Below are 23457 nucleotides of genomic sequence, written 5' to 3' on the forward strand. Positions count from 1 at the left end.
CTTTTCACAGAGAATTAACATATGGCACAACAGACAAAATCGATTAAGGTCCACCATCTGGCAGAAGTCTAGAAAAGTTGCTGCCATATGTTTTGACCAAGACTGCAAAATAAACTGTTTTATACTGTCAGCACCTTCAGTTCTGTTTTATAAATTACATTTTGTTTTATTATATATATGAAAAAGATTAGGAAAGGTTTCATCTAAGACTGGCTGCTTAATTGGAAAACAGACGCTATATAAAATTTTAAAACAGGCACAGGGTGATTTGGGTTCAGTTTGAAAGCTGTTTGACAGCTGTAAGTAACAAAAGTGTAAGGATTGCCATAAATTGTTTATTAGGCAGATCTTTAATTCTTAATGGATTATATTTAAATCATTCTTCAAGATTCAACAATTGTAGCTTTTCTTTGATGATAACAGAAGAAAATGTAATACAAAAATTCCTAGGCAGAGGGGAAGAATGTTCATGAAATTCATAGGTAACATCAAGAAGTGGTGAAATGGAAAAAAAAAACCAAACAACAAAACACAATTTTTTCTTAAAAGGATATAGTTTCATAAAGAATAGATTTTAAAAATCAGTATATATGTATGTTTCTGTTGGAAAAATAACATCTCAGGTTCAAATGAAATTTAGGAATGTTAATCTCTTTTGCAGCTGCTATTTTTGTTTTATGGTATTTTTACAGCTGTTTTTAATTTCTTTTAAGAAATACTAAACCTTTCAGAGTATTCCCAAGTGAAACACCATGGTACAGATAATTGGTTTCATTGCAATTCAGATTATGAACATCATTTTTCAGTTGTTACTTTCAAACTATATACACAGCTAAATCTGTAAGCCATTTTCTTTATTTCAGCTACTATCAAAAAGGGAGAAAATAGAGTAAAGTATCACAAAGCCTTAATGCCTTGTGAGGATTTGTGGTGTTTGAAAATGTTTACTCTCTAAAGAGAAATGTTCATAATAAATGTAAAATGATCTTCTAAGATATTTATGCTTACATTATATATCTATCTATCTATCTATCTATCTATCTATCTATATATATATGAGAACAGGTCAATTATTGCTGGCATAAGAATTATAAACTGACCTTTCAAGGCACCACAAAACCCCTTGTATTCTGAAGAGGTCCATTCAAAGGGAATATGGGTAAAGAAGTATTTTAATTCAGTTTTGAATAACTTTCATGACAACTATAACTGAAGTGCTGTTAATAAAATCTCCAACATTACCTCTGTCCTGTGCTTTGTGCACGCCACGTATTAGTTTGCTGTCAAAACTCTTGTAGGAAAAAAACAGGCTTTTTCTCCCACCCTTTCCCTTCCCTGAGCCTCTGGAAATACAGGGGACAAACTGCTAAAAAACACCCGGATATTTCTTTTTATCCTTATGTTCAACATGTGATTCTACATTGTATTTATCACATATACTCTAAGCCCTGAAGCAAATAAGCTTTTATTTTTCTTCATATGCTTCTATCTATGTCATTGCTGTAATATCAGTGTGCTTCATAAAGAGTAATGAATTTATTCTCAGAACACCCTTATGAGACCAGGAAATACTTGAATGAGTATTTACAACGACAGAACAGAGACCCTGAGAGGTGTAGTAACATTTCAAGCAATGCAGAAGCCATGACTGCTCAATTTTAACCCATGGCATCTTTCACAAGACAACTCTCACTTTTCCAGAGGCTCTTAGCTCATTCGGGTTGATCAAAACTTGCCTTATCGTTGCCCAGTGAAGACCTAACTCATACTGATCTGAATTTATACCATTTGATTTTGACCTGAAATTAAATAAAGAACAAAAGTCAAATACTTATGTGATCAAATAATAAAGGGCCTTATCAAAACATGTACACACAAGGAAGTCAAGTTCATGCTGCATGTGCAACTTCTACTTTGTCATTTCCGGACTCCAAGTGCTTCTCTTTTTGTTGCCCATTTCACTTAACACTGGGGTAGAAGGCAATGTTGACATTCAAATATTTGTAGACACTTGACAAACATAGAAAATTCAAAATATTTTGTTGCTTGGAAAACCAAGAGTGAATTTTTTATTCAATAAATCTTTTATCCATACTTTTTAGAAATGTAGTGAGGTAGAAAGGCTTACATCATTATATATATATATATATATATAATTATATATATATATACACATATACATACTTATACATATATATATACATCTTTCAAATCTTGCTTTCATATGCATTGCCACATAATTACAAAAAAAAAAAAAAAAGAAAAGAAAAAAAGAAAAAGAAAAAGAAGGACATCTTCAAGTTCTGCTTTACTCCCTATGGATTGTCACTCATTTTGGAATTCCTGTGAGCTACAGACACGTGCACAGAACCACAAAGAATATAAAGCAGACATTTATGACATCAATTACAGAATTCACCATGAATTCATGTAAACCCTTAGCCTGGTTCACACATCAACACCAATTTCACTCCAGCACTGAGAGACACGGTAAGACTGATCCACAGGCCAAATTTCATTTTTTTAGGCAAATACTCATTGTCATCTTTGTGACTTAGGAACCCCTCTTTTTAAAAACGGAATACGGAGAAGACATCTTAGTTTACAGACAGTTGAGACTTAGGGCTTATTAAAAGAGAAGAAAGTGACCACAAGAACAATTGAAAAATATATCACACAAGAATTTCTATTTTGTAGCTAGCGATTAACAGCTCACTTGTTTGTTTGTTTTCAGCTCAGGTGTTCGTTCAAAAATAGGTTTTGCAATTTAATTGGGTAAAATAAGAACTATTCATAAGCATTCATCACCAGATTTCTCAGGAAACCATGTTCTGAGAAAAAGCGATGTTTCTAATGACACCTATTTTGTTTTTTCTTGATAATCCGGCAAAACATCAAACTTTTGCTGGCAAGGCTTTCAGGTGATATAAGAATTTGTGAAGAAGTAGGTTAAGATGAGGATGCATTACTATTACCAAGTGATACATATTTCTTGTGTAATTGATATCAATCCAACAGCATACACTTTATGGCAGACACATGCACAGTTCTACATCTGGCAACATCTGGATGATTATACTTTGGAAATTAGTGACACGCTGGAAAATAGAAATGGTGAGTAACTGACTAAATCCAACCTATCAGAACAGTTTGGTGACTGTGGTGGACTTGGTCCCTTCTTGTATAGACAAGGAAATAATGAGGATTATATTCAACCTTGTAGAGTCACATATTGAAGAAGTTCTCAACTTAAGTAAGGTGAAAAAGGCCCTGTGAGTCACCAGGTCCTAAAATAAAAGAACTGTTTAAATGGGAAAGTTTTCTTACACATTGCTGGCAGAGAAATATGAAAATTAATATACATTTTATGAAAGAATTCATTATATAATGTGAGAAATAAGAATAGAAAATGTGGAATTTTGTCAATCTTTTAATTATTAAAAAAGAGTAATATTCCACCCATATATTATATGATATGGTTCAATATATATAAGAATCACTTCTGGATCAAAATTCTCTTCAGATATATCAGAAGTATGATTTATATATAGCCAAGTTGTCTTCAGGAACAGGTTTGGTATGTTTTTTTCTTTTTTAAAGACAGACTCAATTTAAAACTCACATTTTAAAATACACCCCCCCCCCCCCCCCCCCATATCCGTCATTGTCAAAAATAACACATACTTAATATACCTATAGATTACAGAATGGAGATATAGTGGGCATTTGGATTTTTTCTATCTTTTCACTTTTTGCTACTAACAGCATTTGGCATATGGTGTTTCGTAATTTCTTTCACACAAGCAATCAGGTGGTGTTTCTTTTGTTTTATGAATGTTTGCCAGGGGAATAAGAGACTGAACTTTACGCTCACCCCCCCAAAACATGAACATATAAAAGAAATTATATGAAAACCACAAAAGCTTACAGAATAACTCAAGGGGAAATCTCCTGTCTGACTGTTTTCCGATAACTTAACTGAATTTTAAAATATACTAGATTCAAAGGCACAGTGTCCTTAGAACACTAAAGACTGCTCCATTCCTGAAATGACTGAATGGAAATTTATCAAGCAATAAAATTATAACATAAACAAAAAACAACCCAAGCAACTGTAAGAGTAATATGAGAGAGAGAAAGAGACACACACACACAGAGAGAGGGAGAGAGATTTGGTAAATTAAATGTCAAGGTAAATGGAAGGAAGATTCAAAGGAAAGTTAATTGCTGAAAGCAAATAAGATTTAGAACTTTACAATAAGATACTCAATGAAAGATATACATGGAAAGGGACAGGTTTCAAAGCATCACTTGCCAGATTTATTCATTTTAATTGAAGTAGGGGATGACTACTTCTCAGAGCTCATCTATTCTATCAGGTACAATGGAGAATGTAAAGAAGAAATGTAGAGAACCACCTAAGATGCGGTTTATTCACTTCAACCCATTTTTTTTCTGCTCTCAAGCCACAGCTAATGAAGAACCATGATAGGGCTTCTGAAGGTTAGTTTTTTTCCTAAGCACACAAAATGGTTCATATTCTAACCTGTTCTTATTCACTGTTTCTTCTATTTTGTACTTTCTCCACAGCCTTCATGAGAAAATAATATATTCTGTCTTACTGTACGATAATACTGAGACTTGGTAGTACTAGGCCAGAAGAATTTGAATTTTTTTTTTTTTTTTCTTCAAGATTACAACAGAAAAACTTTAAGGAATGAGGAATACTTTAATTTACCAAACCTAGTAGGTTCTCCAGCTTTACTCAGGGTCTTAAAGGGAATAGATAAGTACAGACATGCCTAAACTCCTCTTCTGATATTTCTAGCTGTTTCACAGGAAATCTGCTTTAACTTAAAAATCACATAGCTAGTTCAGTGTTCTGTCTAAACTTGAAGGAATTTTTTGACCTAATGGCTTTAAATTTATTGCCTTGCCCAGTCAGAGCACCAGCAAAAGAGCATTTCCCTGCATTAAGACATTATTGTTTGGTACAACTTTTCTAAACAGTGAAGTTCTTCTGAAAAGGTAAAATACTCCGTAATCCTGGACATCACTGTGGTTGCAACAGAGGCAAAAATCCATTCTGATCCTTAAACTTTCTGTTCTGCCAGAAACACAGCCTCTTAGACACCTGCACATCGATTGAGAATGAAGAGGGAAGCAATGCCTCTCTTAATTCTCTATCAGAATGCCCTGACTGCTGCTGAATGTCAGTAGAGGCTGAAGACGAATGAGGGTCATGGGTCCCATCGTGTTCATGGAGGCCAGCGTGCCCTGAGACACAGAGAGGCTTCAAGGAGGGATAAGCTCTGGCATAGGTTTGAAAGCATGTATCCCACCCATTATAAGTGCTGGATCGCTTGGTTGTCAGATTAGTCCTGTTAACCTTTGTTCAGAAAGAGCTTTTTAGCTTTATCCTAAAAAACAATTTACTTAACCAAAATTAGGTATAATGAATTACACACAGTTTCTTCATATATAACAACAACAACAACAACAAAAGGCTGTGTATTGGAATCTTATTGCAATTTAGCTATTAGAAAGGCTAAATTATAAATCCATCAGTGTAGTTCTACAGAATATGTATAAAAACATGGTTGAAAAACATTGTTGAAACCTAGTCACATGGAATAAAAGCAGAACCAGATTAGAATCTGTAATTTTTTGTGAATTCTGAAATTCATTTTTGTTTACATTTGTGGTAAGTCTTCTGGTATGATGATTTTCACTGATGCACATAAACAGACTGAAAGTAAGCAAAGTTTCCCCCTGCAATCAAGAATTAAGTGTACTTAACAGAAAAATTAAATTTTTACTGGAAAACTAATATTATACTACTAAACTAATATAGAATATGACATAAATACAAAAAAATTTCTTTTCCTCTTAAAAAATAAAGTGGCACTTACCATTTCTTGCAGTGAGACCAATGAGGAGTGGATTTTGCATTCTCATCTTAGGTTTTCTTTGTTAATTCAACATGTAACAAGAATCTGTTTAGGTAACATATTATTCTTTTTATGCTTGGAAATAGCTTTCTACAATAAAGTTACAGTAAATTATTTGATGTTTGGCCTAATCTTTCAAATCAATATACCACAAGCTCACACATACCTTACATTCTTATTGTCCTTGCTTTTGATAAGGTGTTAGCACACACCAAGTATACATCTATTGCTCAGGCATCAAATGCTTAATTTTTATACATCCTAAATCCAAAAGACATTGCAATTTTGAGTCTGTATTCAACTGCTTTGACTCCAGAAGATTGTGTCATTAATGAATATGAACACTTCCTGTCTCTGCCCTAAATAGTGAGGAGAGAAAAGTTGTTCTCAAATCAGGACTTAGTGACACATTACCCTCTTCTGTAGAGCTCAGAGGGAAATGTATGCATCAACACAATACCACCTTAAGGTCACCATTTTCTTCATGGTACACTAAGCATAAAACATGTTATTGTGGCATGGGTATTTTGTGTTTTTGTGAAGTTTACTTTTTAAAACCAGACATAAAGATGCCCATGGCCATAATAGCATCTCAAGGGGGAAAAAACAGCACTTCCTTTCTTGTCTGTAAAACCACATACCCCCAGTAAAGTTAAATTGAACAAAACTACCCTCATGTTTTCAGGATTTTCAAAGAAATAATGTAACAGTAGCCTACAGGTGGTAACATTTTAAGAAAAGTGCATCTGAATGGAGACCAAAGATTCCAATGCCCGTTACAGGACAAAAAGCAGGACCCGAAGGAAGAGGAGGTACATGCCTCTATTTAACATAAGTCCTAGTGTCGAGCTCTTCATCTACAGCAGGAGGTGGCCCCTCCTAAGGCTAAGTGCCTTAAATTGTACATGCACAGTTCAAAAGTGGGGGTCTCTGGGGAAAACTTCATGAGGAAGGAATAATCCTTTTTAAAAAAATTTATTTCCAAGTAAAGTAAAAAGTTTAATTCAATATACAGATGTGCTTTTTTCCCCTCTTTGATCTCTGAACAGCTCTGGGTAAACACATCTAACAGCTCTCAGCTGCATTTGTTTAGCTTAGGTAGCTGGAATTTTACAACAGGCAGTTGGAAGAACAATTGGGTTTCTACTGCAATTGTTCTGAAAAGAGACTGAACAGTATTTTCAAGCTAAATAAGACCTCAGAGTAGAAATTTACTTATTGTAAATTTAGATTAATTGTAATTGAGATAAACAGAACCACTGATGACTTACTCTTTGTAGCTAATTCCAAATTTTGTAAATCTCAAGCAAAGATACAAACTGTTAGTATGCTCAAATTTTCAACCATGTATTTTTATCTTTAAAAAATCCAACACAAAAAAAAAATGTATCCATGTTCGCATCTAGTATTTTTTTCTTGCTGGTCAGTATCTTAGTCTTAAAGAATATCTTAAAGAAATCTGCACAAGTAACATTTAGCTTGTAGGTTTTTGTAGTTATTCCCTAGTTTTCTGGAGTGCATCTGATAGCAATACCTGAAAAAAAAAGTTTTTCAGTCAGAAATATGTTCTGAAAAAGGAATCATAATTTCTAAAAGCAATGGTGTTGTGTTAGTGATATGGTATATTTGAGATGTGTATGCAGGCACATGCATAGAGCAGATTGAAATATGTGATGTAGAAAGGTTTTTCTGGCAGCAACTTGGAGTGCAAATGTAAATCATTTCCTCTTTTTAGCACTTAGGCAATTGTACAAAATGTTGTCTTACCATCATCTGTAGATCAAATACAGAGCATGTTATGTATATATATATGTGTACACATACACACAAACACACATGCAAATAGTGAAATATAAAATGCTTATAAATAAATCCGTGTTACAAAATTGTGTTTACATGAATTTGCTTTGTCACATAACCATAAGTACACCCATACAAACATCTAAATACGAATGTATATTTTCCATCAAAATAGAAGTAAATTATTGTGTGCGGATGTGTCCTAACTTCTTGCAAAGTATATTAAAATATTTTTGATCTCTTTATGTAGTTTGGTTAAAAATCTATAACACATTTTAACAAATGCTGACAGTGAGTTTTCAGTTGTTGAATATCTCCTCGGCCTCACCTGATGTCATTAAAACTAAAGCACAGGGTGAACACCTCCATGTGGAAAAAAGAATGTGTCAGTGTGAATTATTTTGAGGTGGTAGAAATGAACCTTCTCCCTTTCTTCTTTAAAATAAATGAAGTGATTTTAGCTTTTCTTAAACTCAAATGTACAGTAATGGATTTTTCACTGAGTATCTGAATTCCCTGTAAGTAGATCCTATTTTAGGGATAAAATGTTTGTACTACCAGAAACAGACCAGATCTACCTTAGCACTAAAACAGCCAGACTGTCTTAATACCAGGTCCCTAGTCAAAGCACGCGAAATCAATTAAAAAATAATTAGAAAAAAAATTAGAAAACCTATAAAAACACAGACCTACATCTAAGCTATATCATTAATTCTTAAACAAGTAAAATTAACTATATTGTTGCTTCTGAATTTAGAGAAAAAGTGCTGAATAGAGTGGATGGAAATAAGAAAGAGACAGCTAAGCATAAACTGGCCACACCCTCACATGTGTTGATTTGATATGTAAGACTCAGGGTCACATTCGTCTAAACTCAGTTTTGCCACTTCTTAACTATTTTTAATAAAAGTAAGTAAAAAAAAATAACTGAAAGATTGTTTGGAAAATATGTGAGAATGAACAGTACTGCTGAGAGAATGTGTTAAACTAAACCAGAGTTTTTATAAAAAGGTAAACATTTTTTACACTGATTGTCTTTAGCTGGCATAGTATTTTTCTCTTCTGTCAACCTTTCTACTAATAACAATTTCAAAAGACATCTCTATATTGAGCTAACTCCTCCAGGTGCCTTATTGGCAGAGACAGGCATGGCTACCAGGGCAATTATCCCACTCACTAGTTCTGGTTTCACCAGTAATCACACACTGATAAATGGAGATTACCTGCTCCAGTCTCTGGAACTCTAAACACATGGGGTCCCCTGACCCATGTCTCCAGCTGCTAGCACACCCCATACACTCATACACACACAAGTCAGATCTTCACTCACAAAAAGGAAAATGGAGTTAGATTGGGAAGACAGGACAGACTGCAGTGATGAGGCCACAGAGAGGCAAGTATATTGACCAGGTAATTGTTCCAACAGGACCAGCCCTAATTTTTGAATTAACCCCCTATTTTCCTGCTTTTCCTTCTCCAAAGCTTAATCTCTCTCTTTCTCCAGTGTTGGTTATTTCTTTAAGCAACAAATAAGAAGGCCAAAATCCCAAATTCTCTTCCCATCATGCATCCCATAGTATGTTCAATGCCCCTAGATATTAACCCCCTTGATCTGTGAGGTAGCTCATAGAGCCTTATGTCTGACTGCTGGTGCTGTGTGTTCCATGGATGTGTAGTGCTGAGAGTCCCCTGCAAAAGCCCTTGGAGAGGTCAGGCAGAGATTTTGTCTCTTTGACCTGGATATTGAGATTACCCTGCCCAACCATGTACCCTGTACTCCTCTGGGCTGGTGGAAATAGGCCTTTGATGGCCTGATATCCCAAGAGATTATTATTTGGGTTACTACCCAACCTGCCATATTTTCTCTGTGCTCCTTTGTAGGTGTGCAGGGGAGTTTCTGTTGTATAACCTGATAAAAGACAATGCAAAGACCCAAAAATGCATTATTTTTCCCATGACACTTTACCTCAGGATTGTGTCCAGACAGTTTTTGAATATTTCCAGAGAATGAGACTCTACAATCTCTGTGGGAAACCTCAGTCACCTACACTGTAAAGAAGTTCTTCCTCATGTTCATGTGGAACTTAATGTGTTTCAGTTTCTGCCCATTGCCTCTGGTCCCATTACTCCCATTACTTACACTGAGAAGAGCCTGGCTCCCTCCTCTTGGCATCTTCCCTTTAGTTGCTTGTACACATTGATATGATCTCAGTCTTGTTTCTTCATAAGTGAGGTGCTCTTCATCTTTGTAGTCCTCTGCAGGGCTCACTTCAGGATCTCCGTGTATCTCTTGAACTGGAGAGCCCAGAACTGAACACAGCCCTCCTTATATGGCCTCACTAGGACTGAGTAGAGGGGCAGGATCATTGTCCTTGGCCTGCTGGCAATGCCATTCCTAATCCTCTCCAGGGTACCATTGACCTTCTTGACCACAGGGTCACACTGCTGGCTCATGGACAGTTTGTCGTCCACCAGGACTCCCAAGTGGGAGTTTATAAGTAACTCTTTGCAGAGTTATTATAAACCTCAAAAGCTCTGATTCCTTCAGCTCTGGAAAAACTTACTAAATTACTTATTTCATGGCTGGTACAGACTAGCAAGTAATTTAACAAAATGCATCTTAAAATATTCCTTCCAGAGAGAAGTCCTACTTCTCAAGTCTCTGCTCAAAGAACTGGGATTGCAGTGTAAGATGTAGATCAGTTTATACTACTGGAAATTTCTGTCCAGATATCTGAAAAATTGTTCCAAGGTTGTACTATATCACACAAGTTCTGAATTTATTTAATAGTGAACAGACATGACTCATAGTTGCAAAAAAAAAAAAAAAAAAGAGGTTGTTTGAATAATTTGTTCAATTACTTTGCACAAAAAATATTTATTGAAACCAATAGAAAACTAATGCAACTCATACAAATGCAGGTGTTATAAAAAATCGATGCCACTTAGAAGATCACCACATAGTATCCCAATTCAAATATCCATTATGAGTATAATCATGTTGAAGCAACACATCCTGTAGGGAAGACATATATACTATGATGTGCAACTTCATATCTGAAATACAGAAATACAGTGCTTGTCAGAAAAAAGCCTGATCTATAATTGTGTGACCGTTCAATTTAAGCCAGAGATTCGAGATGCTGCAGTTTTACAATAGTAGCAAAAAATGATCAGATATGCCTTAGTCATATGCACAACATTATTATCTCTAAACTGGAGAGACATGGATTTGACAGACAGACCACTCAGTGGATAAAGACTTTCTGGATGGTCAAAGACTTGCAGTGAACAACTCAATGTCTGAGTGGAGAGCAGTGGCACTTGGTGTTCCTCAGAGGTCAGTATTGGAACGGGCACTTTTTAATGTTTATTGGGACAGTATGTACCCTCAGCAACTCTGCTGATCACACGAAGTTGTGTGGCCAACATGCTGGAGGAAAGGGATGCCATCCTGAGAGACCTTGACGGGCTTGAGTGGTGGTCCTGTGAACCTCATGAAGTTCAACAAGGCCAAGTGCAAGGTGCTGCACCTGGGTCTGGGCAATCCCAATCACAAATACAGGCAGGGCAGAAAATAGATTGAGGCTAGCCCTGGGGAGAAGGACTTGGGAGTGTTCACAAACAAGGAGCCCAACATGACTTGGCAATGCATGCTGGCAGCACAGAAAACTAATCACATCCTTGGCTGCATCAAAACTAATGTGACAGCAGGTCAAGGGAGGTGATTTTTTCCCTCTGCCATTGTGAGGGCCCACCTGGAGTACTGCCTTTTGGGGCCCCCAACATAGGAAAGACATGGACCTTTTAGAGTGAGTCCAGAGCAGGGCCATGAAGGTGATCAGAGTGCTGGAGCACTTCTACTTTGAAGGCAGGTTGAGAGAGTAGGGGCTGTTCAGCTTGGAGAAGAAAAGGCTTTATATGAGTCTTTATATGAGTCTCTCTCACATAAAATCTTAAAGGGATTTTACAAGTAATCTGGAGAGAAATCTTTTTCAAGGGTATCTAATAACAGGACAAAGGGAGGTGGCCCTAAGCTGAAGGAGGACAGGTTTAGGCTAGATGCTAGAAAGAAATTCTATACTGTGAGGGTGCTGAGGCACAGGAACAGGTTGACCAGAGAAGTTATGGATGCCCGTTCCTGGGGATATTCAAGGACAGGCTGGACAGGGCTTTGAGTAGCCTGGTCTGATGAAGGGTTCCCTGCCCACAGCAGGAGCTGTGTGGTCTTTAAGGTCCCTTCCAACTCTAACCATTCTGTCCTACAAAAATATATCAACACTGCTGGTTCTTCCTGTTGCATCCCCCAATATAGCAACATCACCTTCAGATTTTTCAGTACATATGCTAACTGACAGGATTTCATTCATTACAAGACTTCCCACAGATGCAACCCTTAGCATTAAGTATATCAAGGAAGATAGAGTTATAAAAAGAATCATCAATTTTCAGAAGATAGTCCTCCTCAACTTTACTTCGTATTATAGTGCATATATTTTTATTGTATCAAATGTCATTAACTCCTGTCTCCAGCTACTACATCTGCTAAAAGCATGATTTTAATCTGTCCTTTTTTTTTTCCCCTTTTGTTTATGGAATGCACTCTATAGCACTGAGCTAATACATTAAAATAAATAAGAGGAAAACATGAAAAGGATCTGTCAACTTTTGTACAAAGTATTTGGTATTTTGTGATATATCCAAAAGGATTGCTAAAGAGCACTTTGCAAGCACTTACTAGCCCATGAGACTGCAATATTTTTTTCTTTCAGGAGAAAAACCGAAGTTTCTTAGAATTCATAAAAAATTTCTTTCATGGGATACAGAAAGTTTAGGAGAAGACAGAGTAGATACATTATTCCAAGGTTTTTAAAAATGTAGTTGTAACACAAAGGTGCTTATCCTCATATCTTTGACTATGTCATAGGCATGTATTCATGGCCTTACAAAAAATATTCCATCTGGGGAGCCAGTGTATTTCTTACTTCTGGGTTATCCCTTGGTGCTAATCCAAATGATTAATATCAAGAAGTTAATGCAGCACAGCCACATGCTATATAATGGTGCCAGATTAAAGGCATCAGGGTGATATAATTATCACAGTCATAAGAGAAAGATTTCAATTAAAGGTACCATAGCAGCATGCCACTAAAAACAGCACAGCAGCATACTAATTAAACTGTAAAAATCCACTGCAAGCATTGTGGCTTAGGCTACTTGAGGCAATGAAACAACCAACAAAGCAGCACAATAGCATTCTAAAATCCAATAAAATAATGCCAATAAAATAATTATTCAGTATATCATAACAATAAATAGCAAGGTCAAAGGTTATAAAGTTGTCATTCAAATGAATGCTATGGACATTCTGTGAACAATTTAATGAAAATTTAGTTTTGAGGTATTTTTTACCTTATATAGTGAAGCCAACCTGAAAGGATCCAAAATATCTTCTTTTTCTTGTTAGCATGGTATTTTAACTCTTACAATAGTATTTTTTTTTTTTTCTCTCCTATCAGAGGAAAGTAAGCATCAATTGCATAACATAGTTCCAGAAAAGCACAGCAGCTTTGACTATTAAACTGAGTGAAACACAACTGAGAAAACAACTAAACAGGGCAATGTCATGTTATGGAAGACAATGGAAGATAGTGAGCTAAATAAAATGTATTGTCTTTAGAGAAGCATTAATTTCTGTTGTAGAAGCTGTATATCACTGATCTTCTTCATCAAGAAGAGCTTGAAAACATGGCTTACAGATAAACAGGAATAGTTCAATCTGAGTGCTGAGCAACTAATTTTCATTAAATAATTTACAAAATAATATGACCACTTCATACATATTGTCAACACTTTTTTGCTTCCTTTACCTTACTATGCAGAGGTATAGAGTATCTCCAGCTCCTATCAACAAAAGTGAAAAATGAAAATGGCCAGCAAAACCAAGGAATGTCCTATTCAACCCTGGCAATTGACAGACTTGCAAATAACTTTCATAATTTTATTGGTTAAACAAAGAACCAAACTTCCAAGAAGTACTTGCTCGATTCTACCCCTCAGAAGGACAGGGGGAAAAGATAGAACAAGAAAGTTCATAGATCAAGGTAAAAGACAGGAAGATCACTTGTCAATCACCATCATAGACAAAACAAACTTGGAGGAAATTTATTTCAAATGAAAATGTATATGAAGAGTGAGAAACAAATACTAAAGCCACATCTTTGCTTCCCCATTCTTCTAGGCTCAGCTGGATTCCTTCACTCCAGTTTCATCTACTCTCAGCCTCTGAGCAGCTCAGGAAAGTGAGAAATGGAGTTTAGGGTCAATCTGTAACAGTTCCCTCTATCTGTCCTTTCTCAGTATGCTTTTTCCCTGCTCCATTGCAGGTTTTTTCCATGGGCTTCAGTTCTTCAGGATAAATCTGGTCCAGCATGGGCTCTCTACAGGCTCCAGTTCCTTCAGGAAATATCTAACTACTTTATGGGCAGCAGTAGGGATATCTGCTCTGATGAGGTCTCCACGGGCTACTGGGGAATGTGATCTCTGGCACCTGGAGCAGATGCTCCCCCTCCTTCTTCTCTAACTTGGAAGTGCCTCTATTATTTCTCAATCTCTTTTTATCCTCCTCTTCCACCTCCTCTCCTTTGTTGTTTTTCCCTTTATAAACATGATTACATTTAATTACCTTCTTCATCTGGGCATGATAGACAAATACAAGAAAAGCAGCACAGGACATAAAATATTGCAATGAATATATATATATATATACTGGGCATGGCAAGCCCAAAAGACAACATTATCTTATTTTTGTTTACTTATCAGCTTTCAAAAGCTATTCACCTGGCAAAGGTAATATGCATAGAAAGGTTATTAACAAAAAATCTACTTAATCACAAAAATAAGACATTTCCTCAGCTGACATGAATTTGCACCTTTAACAGCAGGCTATCTACATGGTAAGAAATCACTTCTAAGGTTGAGCACTTCTAATAGTTTTAGTTTGACTCCAAAAGTGTTTCCGTCTATGAGAATTCAAAACCAATCAGAACAGAACTGGGAACCTTAAGAGATGCTTGAAGGAAGCTGAGAGTGATGTCGCAGGAGCCTTTGCATCAGATGACATTCTAAATATCTTGTGAATATTTTATGTTCAATTACCTCAAAGTTCTTTAAAATTTCAATAAATTTCAATTAAAAAATTCAATCATATGAAATATTGATATTTTCAAAGAAAGAAAATATAAGGAAGTTATTTCTCTTCCACAAATAGTACAGAAAGAACACAGATAAAACAAAACAGTAGAGTTATTCCTTTTCTTTCATTATATTTTGCTATTTATCTGCCTAATTACAGTTGTGGAGAAGCTGTAAAACATATTTTTCTGTCCTTTAACTACATATCAGTTTCTATACTAGTTCTATATTTTGACTACATAGAGGAGCGATAATGACTTCTGTGCTGGGAATGTCACAAAGATCTGTGCAAACACTATTCATGAGGTCCTGGTATCTTAACGTGGGTTAGGATAAACAAGTAAACCACAAGTAAAAGGAGACCTTTGAAACACCTAGACCAGAAAAAATTTTAACACACTCCAGATGAGGAAAATGGTACATTCATATTTGTTTGGGAAAAGAGATTCAATTTACTCAGGAGAAGAGAATGAGAGCTTATATCAGGTGAGACCAGGAATGTCGAAAGGGACAACACATCGTTTTGCCCTGCTCCCATACCATTCCTGCTCTGCTCCTTTAGGAAAATGCTCATGAAAAGGGAGCTAGAGCTAGAAAGAACTATCACCCACAACTCTTCACCTTTTCTTTCTTTCTCTTCCTCTCATCATACTACTTTTCTCTACCTTTTTTTTACCTACATGCTCGAATCTCCCCTTAAACTCTGTCTCCTTTTATCAGATCCCTGTTATTGCCTGTACCTGCAGTATTGCCAGTTGTCATCCACTTATCTCTTAAGACTCCCTGAAAATGTTCCTATGTGGAAGTTCTTTTATATTAAAAATATTTTCAACAATATTGAATTTTCTCCTCAATTCAGGTAATATATTCTCAAAAAAACCCCCAACCCTAAACCCCACTCTTTGACAAATCAGTCCTGACAAAAGAGGCACCGTTGTGCCACAAGCAGAGGATTTATCCAAGATTTTTGTATTTTTCTACAATCTAGAGTGACCCTTCAGAAAAATAATGGCTATTTTTCTGAGCTCCAGCAAGAGTCCAGCCAAGTACTCCTTGACCTGGATGCTACTGACTGCAACATGGGACTAAGAGGTTGTGTGTTATAAATTAAGGCAAAGCAGATCCTCAAACAATTTAGAAATTAAAAAAAAAAATTAAAAAAAAAATGGAAGGCTTGTCTGTATTTCTTGGAAAAATAAAAGGGCAAGGGAATATTAGAAAATGGGACCATCAGATAAGGACGGTCTGTACACAAAAAGACAAATTCACCTACAAAGGACTAATCCCTGTAGAAATTGGCTGTCTACAACAGGCATTTTGCATTTTGTTTCAATTTTCTATATGTGGTACTTTAACATCAAATGAATAAATAATGTTCATGAAGTAGGGGGAAAAGATACCATATCGGAACTTCCCATGCCTGAGAGTCTGAAACCACTTTCATTCTTCAAATATGTTAAGAATTGTAGTTCTTCACTCTTTTCCCCACAACCATATTCCTTAACAAACCTCAGTGTTTAAAAAATATGGCAAATTAAACCTCCTTGGACTAAAATTCCTATAATGTTTATTGCACTGATTGACTTACAAAAAATTCTTCTTCTGGGTGGTTATATTTTCCTTTTCTGTTTTGTGTCTTGTGGTGCCTGCTAGTTTTATTGCAACTAAAAAATGGTTGAAGCACTTTTATAAACCTAAGGGCTAATATAAATAGCTTAAGAAAAAAAGAAAGGTAGTATAATGTTTGAGGAACAGCCCAGATTAACAGCTTTAATTGAAACAAAAGTTTTCTACAAATCAACAAAGTAACCACAGTACAGATGATGGCTGTACAAGTTTCTCTATGCTAAAAATCTCAGCTCTGTTCACAAGGGCCCACTTTCATGGATGAGAGGGCAGTTTAAGGTAAAGACATACTAAATTCCTAACATCTCTTCCAGAATTGCAAACAAAAGTACAGTTTTTTAGTAGCACTCTTGTTCAGCAGTATATATATATTTTTAAAGAATTTTGGATTGCATTCCTATGGCTTAGAAAGACTAAAACTCTTTCACATAATTCAAGTCTCTGCAGGTAGTTTATCAAAATATATGCTCTTACATGACTTCATTATGGAGAAAAAAAATACAATTTTTTTCCTCTTTTTGTACATTACATGATCTTCTGGATGAAGGTCTTGCTGCATATAGAGGCAAGAAAACCCTGGAAAACCACTATATTCGTATTCAAAACCACAAAAAATTTTGAAAAAGAAAACGAATTTTCATTTGCTTTGTATATACTTGATCATTCTAATTTTCCATTAAAATCATATCTACAGGATTTTATACAGATATGAGCTTTCAAATCAGTGAAATCCTTTTGAGAGACATGTTGATGTTAACATAATAAAAATCCATGCATTAAGTAAAGGAATGAAAAATACAAGTTAGAAGTGCTTATTTCTTTCCTGTTTGTTCCACACTTTAAGGAGAATTTTACTTGCCTGGTTATCTAGAAAATGCTGATACAGAGATTTTAAGATCATTTCAATTGACCATATATGCAAATGGATATGTCTATCTTTTTCTGAAATGTATCTGGGCTGGCTGGTGGTGTTTTTTGTTTTTGGTTGGGTTTTTTTTGGTTTTTTTGTTTGTTTGTTTGTTGGTTTTTTTGTGGTTTTTTGTTTTGTTTTGGTTTGGTTTTGGTTTTTTTTGTACTTTACTTTTGAAAAGTAGAAGTGAAATGCTGTTAAAATATCCCGAAGGCATTAGAATTATTCCTGGTTCAAAGGAGCCACTAGTGCCTATGTTCATTGGCAAAAGGGCTCTCCAGCTGCCAGGCATCTTGTTCTATGTGACCTCCCACTGCTTATTGTCTTTAAAGAGCATGTTTCTGGTTTAGTGGTTTGTGAATCTTGTGGAAATTAAGCACACAAAAAAAGCCAAGCAGAGCTTTTTCTGTGTGCGTGTGGTTTTTGTTGTTGTTGTTGTTTTGGTTTGGTTGGGTTGTTTGCTTGTTATGACTTTGTTTTGTTTGATGGTTGGGGTTGTTTGTTTGTTTGCTTTGTTTTGTTTATTTGTGAAGAGGGATGAACACAAACATTTACCCTAAATGTTTTTTCCAACTAAGATTTTTAGTCACTAAATTATGTCTTTGGCTCACTGTCACAAAATTCACCTCAAATAATACACCTGAAATCTTAAGGGATGAGACAAAATATTTTTGTTCAGAAGAAGTGAGGATGTGAATTATTATGTTTCACTTTTCAGGATGAAAACTTATTACTTGGAGGGAACCAAGCTTCCCATGTCTTTGATGCTTTACTTTAATGGTGCCTAAAATATTTCTAACTGGTGGACACTGACAGGTTAGATAAATGCATTGAAAATATAACTTTTATAGCAAACTATGGGTTTTGTTCAGGTCAAGTATAAAATAAATATATCTCTTCCTCAAATTATTAAAACCAGGAATTTATTTGAAAAATTACCTGAATACCAAAAATACTTTCATAAGTATCTCTCAGAAAATTCTGAGAGATTTTTTACTCTTAAAGCTAATGAACAATTCAGGTACTTGTAGAAAAATACAGAGGTCTACTTAAAAAGGATTTCCTTGAGAAAGAAAAAGAATAATGTAACAGCCACATCTGAAAATAAATTAGTATTTAGTGAGGGAAGAAATGCGCTGTTTCAAAGATTTAGTGAGAAAAGCTACAATTATGTAGCCTTCATAAATGATATCATAATGATAGTGCCTTATCTGATTCATAGAAAATGATTCAGCTTGAGACAAAGGAATAAACAATAATGAAATTCAACAATCTAAAGTTAAATGACTAAGATACTCAGCAGCAGTTTTGTCTGTACAATAGATGTTTCTTTTCAAAAGACTGAAGAAAACACTCTGGGACTGGAAGGTTTAGGGAAGAGGTAATGAGATACAGAGCCTTGCACCTCTAGGTCATTAAGTTCAATTGCATTTCAGGTTGCTACTGACTAAAATCTGCTTCAGCTGATGGATATTCAATAGTCTATTGTGAAATGAGTCAGAGGCCCCAATCCCATCCCTACTACAAAAGTAACCACATAACATTTAGCAGTCGCAGCAGTAATGCCTGCAGCATGTACAGAGCACCCTGCTACCCTGTGTCTTCCAAAACAAGTTGTAAAGGCACCAAATTTTGCTGCAGTACAAGAGTCGCTCATATTTCTGACAAAAACATCAGTTCTGGCAAAATTTCACATAAAAACTACATTGTAATTAAAAAAGAAAATGAACAATCAAGTATTATCATCTCAGTTATATTTATGTGAATTTGATTATCTTATGTTCCCCCACATAACTTTTTTTAAGCTTGTTTTGGATTTTTGCACCACTTATGCTGCCCTGTGCAGAGGTACCCCCAATGTGAGCAGGGATGGGGCAGAGGGGACTATGCATCACTGTGCATCTGGCTGATGTCCATGCAGACCTAAGATGAGATGTTTGCTCTGTCCTTACACTGTGGTTCTGAAAATCTCCAATCATAAATTCTCTCTTGTAGGTATTTTCTGAGGTATGCTGAAAAATTAGGGAGTTATGCGTGGGAAGGTTGAGGTTAAGGAACCTAAGAAACATTGAAAGCACAACAAACTTCTGAGAAATACAGTGCAGGAACTGTCACTGCTACTAGCCTGGAGAGAAAATAATTCACCTAGGTGGTCATGGCAACATGCTATTTGTGGTTCTTTTAAATCTATTAAAATAGCATTTCACTGTTTTGGAATTGTACAGTCTTGGTTATTTTATTCTTCAATACATCTTTTTGTTTATGTATGACATTTGCCAGGATTATTTCAGATTTGCTATTATTAATCCTGAAAGGATCCTGAGAAATTAATATTTTTTATATCATTTAGAAAGTTACGTCACAGTGTAAGGAAAGAAAGAGAAACAGACACTTCTAGTTTAAATGAAGTCGTCTAATCACAATATAAATATAGATATTAATCAAACAATTAAGAATAAGACAAAAATGAAATTATATTCAATATTCTTATGCTTAATCACATGGAGAGAAAAGTAAAACTTGTACTTGTTTGGAACAGTAGTACACTGTTGAAACACATGCCATGATGTTTCTCAACTACTGATTTTATTTTGGATCACAGACTACTTTTGGAAGAAATGAAAGCTTGGCCTAAAATCTGCTTCAAAAAGGCTTCGCTGCCACAAAGTTTGGAGTCAAGTAAGTAGTGGGTACCCCAGGGTCTGATAATGTCACTTCTGTTTAAACTCTTCATTACTGACTTGGATGATGGAGAAGGGTGCAGATCAGGAAATTTACAATGATACAGAACTGGAAGGAGTGACCAGTAGACCAGGTGCCATTACAGGGGACCTAGACAGATTAATTGGGCTGGAAGGAGTCTCATGAAATTCAGCAAAGGGAAATGTAAGCACTTGCATCTTGGGAGGAATGACCCCAGGCACCAGTACACTGCTATAATAGGCTGGAAGGCAGCTCTGCAGAGAAGGACCATGGCTTATTGATGGTCAGCAAGTTGAAGCACCATGTGTCATGAGCCAACAACCTGTCTTTGTTGCAAAGAAAGGTAGTGGTATTTTGGGCTGAATTCGGAAATGTTGTCTGCAGGTCAAGAGGTGTTCTTCACTACTCACCACTGGTAGGACACCCAGCAACTGTGTCCAGTTCTGGGCTCTGCAGTACAAGCAAAGTATGGACTAACTGGAGTGAGCTCAGCACAGGGCTGCAAATATCACCAAAGGATGACCATCATTTGTACGAGGAGAGAGTGAAGGAGCTTGAATTGTTCAGCATGAAGAGATTTGTTATCAATGTGTATAAATATCTGATTGAATGGAAAGAAGAAGAGGGAGTCAGACTCTTCTCAGTGATGCCTGGTAATACATCAATACATCAAGGAAGCAATTGGCACAAAATGAATCCCATGAAACTCAATGGGATTCAGAACAGAAAAACTTTTTTTATTGTGACTGTGATCGAATGCTGGAATACATTGATAGAGAGATTGTGGAGTCTCCACCTGTGTAGATGTTCAAAACCCAACTGCCATAATCCTCGGCAATGTGTTCTACCTGACATTACTTGAGCAAGATTAGACAATCTCAAGAGGTGCATTCCAGCCTAAATGATGCTGTGATTCTGTTTGATTCTGTGAAGTTTCTCAACACATAAGCCAATAAGAAGGTCTTTAATTGTTGAGAGCCCTTGTGATATCTTGAGTTGTTTCTTGCTCTTCATTATACCAATCCATGGTTCCGATTTTGACATCAACTAGAAGATATCAAATCTCTGATATCAAATCTTCTATCCAACCTCTCTTCTACCTTTTACATCAATAACCCTATTCTTCTTTGCCTATCTTATTTCTTTTTGATGTTCCTCATTACCAAATCCTCTTCTGAAATCCTTTTCTGTTATTCATTCTGCTCTGTCCTAATGATTACATCAATCTTCTGAGTCTTCCAGAAAATCTTAAATGGTGTCAGCCGTGCCTTTACAAAGCTGTGCCACTGTCTCTTCAGAAGCAGGGGAATCCAGCAGCAGAAAAATTCAGTTATACTCATTACTTCCCCTTGACGAGAGAATGTTGCACATAGTTCAAGGAGTTTAACTTGGTCATCTTAACATCTTAACAGCAATTGCACCTGGCATGTGGCATGGCAGATATGCTCCTATTATGGAAATATTGAAGAAATCTTCTCCCAGGGATGTCTTAAGACAAACAGATTGATTTAGATCCTGCAATTTTAGAAGAGCCCAGAGGACATCTGTTTCTGCTTCAGGTGTCATTTTCTGGACCCAGAATAAAAGCACTGTAAGGCTCATCAGTTTTCAGGAGAAACCTTTTTATTTACTCCTCACTAAAGTCAACACCAACCCATATGGTTAAAACAGGTAAATCATAATTACTTCTTTTATTTGCATGATTTTATTATGGGATGAGGAAAGAAGTTGGAGGGAGGGACTTCTGGTGTGAGTAGAATTTAGGTGTCAGATCTATGGAATACATGGCTGCTGCCAGTCTGATCATAAAGGCTGTTGCGCTATTGAAAGCGAATCCACTGAGACCTTGAGCTGTGAAATGTTCCACACAGCTGTTTTGGAGTCTACCTGCTCAATCCTCTGTAACTGCCTAATTCCTCCACTGCATGTGAGTACACATTAATGCAGTCCCCTGGGCTTTTGTCCTACCTCTTTCCTCTCCAAACACAAGAGTTGAAGTTTTGGTAATGGTGCCATGCAGAGCAACTTTAAGGATCTTTTGTACTGGATGAGGTTAGGGACATAGGAAAAAAGGGACTGTGTATCCTTTCTGTGGCATCTTCTGATTTGTCTGTGCCTTGCAGCTAATACCCTAGGACAGGCACTAAATTGAAATGTGCATCTTGTTGACACTGCCTAGACAGTTAAGGAATCAATGAAAAATAAAGCCCCGGATGATCTTATCAACATCTCTCACTTGAAATGCTGAAGCCACACTGAATAGTGAACTGCTGGAGCCTTACAGAGCCTGTGTCTGACTGCCCTCAGTGAACTTTGCTATTCCAAGACAGTTAGCACTGAAAAATGGAGTCAGGAGTAAAGAGAGTCTGTGGTGGCAACCGTGTCTTTTGAGTATAGGCATCTGCTGCCAGAATTTCATATGGGTAGCAGAGTTCTGTTCTCACTGCAGGCTGTCCTACAGACCAGGCTATTCTTTCAAAATCAGATTGTTTTCATGACATGATAATCTATCAGGAACTATTAAATGCTAAGATACTGTAAATTTCTGTTTCAGACAAATTGGTAGAAGTTGCTAAGGAATTATACTGGGTGAAACACAAATTGAAACTGTACAGGTGAAACTGTAGCTGATACAGTCCATGGAGCAGGGATAGGATACAGTTCTGGATAAATCTGTAGTCTAGCCTTGTAGTCCTGTCAGTCAAAAACAGGGTCCATCAACACAGTCATCTGTGATTTTGAGTTTTTCCATATTGCTATAATAATAATCTATGTGTATTTGGTTCATTGATGAGGTAAAATCATTGTTTTACCAACTTAAATTAGATTACCACAGCAGTAACAATGAATTTAAAATAAATATGAAAACCTTCAACCCAGGAAATAGAGTAAGGTAATGTTTTTAAGGGAAGATATCCTCAATAATATAGTTGCAGTAACAGAGGGGTTAATATTTACAAACATTACAGGAGAAAAAGGGAAAATAAATCAAACCCATTTATTTTATATACGCCACTGAAGTGAATGCAAGACTTGACTTACTCTTATTTTATTTCCATAGTATGGACAGATCGCTAATGGTCTTAAGGCAAACCTCCAGCTGGTCAAGAATCAAATAAAGAATACGTTATCATAACAAAAGTGAAATTTTATCTATATTCTGTTTCAACCCAAAAAACTCTAGCAAAATTAGAAAGTAGTGGCATTAACTTTAGATTACTATTTTCGTGCTAAATATGAAATTATGTTAAGAAAGACAAAAATTATATCATT

The sequence above is a fragment of the Prinia subflava genome, chromosome 1, assembly GCF_021018805.1.
Source record: "Prinia subflava isolate CZ2003 ecotype Zambia chromosome 1, Cam_Psub_1.2, whole genome shotgun sequence".
NCBI classification, from domain to species: Eukaryota; Metazoa; Chordata; class Aves; order Passeriformes; family Cisticolidae; genus Prinia; species Prinia subflava.